Source organism: Panicum virgatum, chromosome 7K (assembly GCF_016808335.1).
Source record: "Panicum virgatum strain AP13 chromosome 7K, P.virgatum_v5, whole genome shotgun sequence".
NCBI lineage: Eukaryota > Viridiplantae > Streptophyta > Magnoliopsida > Poales > Poaceae > Panicum > Panicum virgatum.
Window position 1 is genome coordinate 20,368,181 of NC_053142.1, and position 3,254 is coordinate 20,371,434.

Genomic DNA, 3,254 nt, shown 5'->3' on the forward strand with positions numbered 1-3,254 from the left:
GCTCTGAGGCGTGCACACAAGAACACACGATCTAAAGTGGTTCGGGCCGCCGGAGCGTAATACCCTACGTCCACTGGGAGAAGTTTTGATCTCTGTTGTGTATGAATCTATCCTCTGCCGGGCCTTGACTCTCACCCAGCCTGAGTCTTCCTTCTAGCGGGCGCCCCCTTTTATAGACCAAGGGGGCGGATACATAGGACGTTGGGGCCCCGACAGGTGGGCCCAACGTGACTGCGCAGCATACTACGCAGAGTATTCAGATGGGTACAGTGGTTACGGATCTTTCCTCCGATACGCTTTGCTAGCGCTACAGTGGTCTTCTCTTGTCCCGTCACCAAGGTGTCCGTTGGGGGAGCGTAGCTTGCGGCGTAGCCTGTGGAGGCTATTATATAGGCGTCATAATGGGTGAAGCCGAGCCGTCGTATCCATCTGTTATGGCAGACTTGGCAGGCGCGGCGTGGGCGGCGCCTGCGGCTCCACTATCTTGGTAACACGCGATCAATAGTGCTTCTTGGTCAATGAATCGCCTTGGCTTCCACCGCATCAATGCGGGTGTCTACCTACCACAATAAATGCAGTGGTGGGTGAGGCTTAGTATGGAGACCAAGCGGCCTTGAAATGTCGTGCTTGTAGACACGTGTCGCTCCGGACCACCCCGAGGCAGGGCGTCGACTTCTTCCCTTAGCGAGTGGTCCGGTTACCATACAAGGGGTCTGGGACCCTATGAGGGGTCCGGGACCCTATGAGGGGTCCGGGACTTCCGCGGGGGTCCGGACCCCTCGGGAGGTCCGGAGCCCCGGCTGTTCGGGCTGCCCGCCTCTTCCGGGACACGCGTCGTTCCCGTACCTTTCCCAGTCGTGAGGCAGGTCCGGAACCGTCGCCGAGAGATCAGGACTCCGGACCACAGGGGTCCGGCTGTTTGGACGTAGTCAAGGATAACTACAAGGCTCTTGCCTAGATACAGCAAGAAGGGGTACCCCAGTCCTGGGGTACCGACACGCCGGGTCTTCTTCCTATCAGGCCTCTCTTCCTCAGGCCAGTCTTCAGCTAATGGATCCCTTGATGAACATTCTGAGATCCTTTTCTTATCGTTCCTTGATAGCCACGCCTTAAGTCCAGTACTAAGTGGCCGGCCACCTTTCATTATCCTTTCAGGACAAGAAACAGGGAGCTGCTCATGCTCAATGTCCATGCTACTCATGCCAGATTGAACAATTACTCCATCGGTGCACTGCACTGCAGGAAGAGCCCTTAAAGCTTCCATAGCATTCCTGAACATCTGCTCGTCAACAGCAGTAGGTCCATGGACTAACTGAAGAGTCTGCATCATCAGCAAAGCCTTCTTTCTCATTTGATCTGCATCTGATCCTATATCACTGTCATGTGCCTGTGATTTATATTATATACAATTGCCTCCTTTGTCCATCTTTGCATTATATTAAACTTTGGTATTTCTTGCCTGTCCAAATGCAACAGCACCTGCCACCAAAAACTTAGAATCCTCAAACTCGATATATAGTTCATCAGGTGCCTGGAACATGATTACGTGAAAAAAAAATATAATTAATGAAGCTGTTACGCGTTACGCCTAGAATGCTACAAACTCTACCAATGCTTACATTGTTGTCTCTTTGTTTCTTGATAGTACTTGGTGGTTGCATCTATCATTCTGTGAGAATTCCATTGTTTCTTCTCTGCATACCCCTCGGATAATTTGTGGTTGTGGCTTGTGTTCACTCGGCTAATATACCATCCATGATCACACTAGTTCTAAGCAACCTTATCATCACTTTACACCCAGTCCTTACAGAAGCACAATTGCTGATCCGTGATGAGCCCTGTTAAATATTGCCAATAGATTACTGATTTGCAGCTTCAACCAACCGTTCAGCACCGGACAAACCACCTAATTACCTTTAAATTAAGAAATACAAACCTCACATGAGCAAACAATATCTTGCCTTGTCCTATAACCCTTGTTGTTCTTGTTACTTTGTCCGTAGCGAACACCAAAACCAATTTCTCATGAATAAAGATTAAAAAAAATCTCTCGCCTCTTCACAGCTATTGAAAATTGTACCCTCTGACGGGTAGAATATTGGGCGACCTGGATGCTATCCTGCTTGAGGGACAGAAGAAAGCAAAAGAAAGGCTAAAAGGCAAAGGAAAAGGCACTTCATCTTCTCCATTGGGGAACCTGACATCTCAAAATATAGTGTTGTACAATGAAACTATCAAGATTAGAGCTGAAGCATTATTGAAATCAGCAGAAGCACAAGTAGAATCGGCCAAAGCAAAACGGGAAGAAACAAGGATGAAAAAGTGGTTGGCGTCCAGAAAAGCTGAAGAGACATGAGGTTGCGGTGCTCAAATTATCTAAGAACTCGAAGACCAGTAAAGAAGTTATCTAAAGAAGTTAGCTATGTATGGTTAATGTACTCTTTGTATGGTTAATGCTTAATGTATGCTTAGTTTATGGTTAAAGCTTAATGTAATTGTCTGCTTGTACTAATGGAATATCGATAAGTTTTATGTGTTCACAAATATTGTAGCCAGACTAAACTCCAAAAGATAGCTGATAGAATATTGACAAGCACGTATGAACAAGGGCCATTTTCCCCGCAAACTGCAGGACTTCACCACGGACCTATCTATAGATTTGCAGATGTACTAGAGAAAAATAGTGAGATTCGAGATCGACAGACCCATCGTCGGCTCAAGGAAGATTTGATAGAGCACATATGGCAAAAATATGGCGCCGAACAAAATTAAAGTTCATTTGTTTCTTGTCGATTCTAAGCATTACTAGTTTATTAGTGTTTCGAACCTTGTAATATACCAGTTTGTATTCAGGTCATATTGAACTTTTTTATTATGAATAAAAGGCACAAGTCTTTTGACTACATCGTTAGTTCTTATTTTTCTACTAATGATAGAACTAGTACTTGCACTGGACTCGAGCAAGCAAATCTCAACACCAACCACATCGGAGGCCAAACCAAATCATTCCAGGAGCAAGGAGATAGGAGATTATTATATTACCTGTTCTCATGTCGCGGGACCAAGGCCATGCATGTCCCATTCAGATCAATGGTGGAGGGAGATCTCGTACGAGCGGAGCCCCAACGCGGCGTCCCCGGAGCGGACGTCTTCAATGGCGACGCCGGTGGAGCCGTGGAGGTGAGCATCGCCAGCACCAGCCGCTGCGGGGGTGGCGGCTCCCAGAGACACGCCGGGTCTTGTCTCGCCCCATC

The 3,254-nt window shown here is 47.3% G+C and overlaps 1 long non-coding RNA gene across 2 annotated transcripts; it reads right to left on the reverse strand.

Moving 5' to 3' along the window:
* Positions 1 to 1,004: 1,004 nt before the first annotated feature.
* On the reverse strand, positions 1,005 to 3,014 carry LOC120640472. Of its 2 annotated transcripts, none has more exons than XR_005661814.1 (3): positions 1,937 to 3,014; positions 1,620 to 1,838; positions 1,005 to 1,459 (listed from the first exon to the last, which is right to left on the reverse strand). It is a non-coding gene; the product is annotated as an uncharacterized LOC120640472 (long non-coding RNA). The 2 variants fall into 2 exon arrangements; XR_005661813.1 differs by having other exon boundaries at positions 1,005 to 1,479.
* Between the last annotated feature and the right edge of the window lie 240 nt (positions 3,015 to 3,254).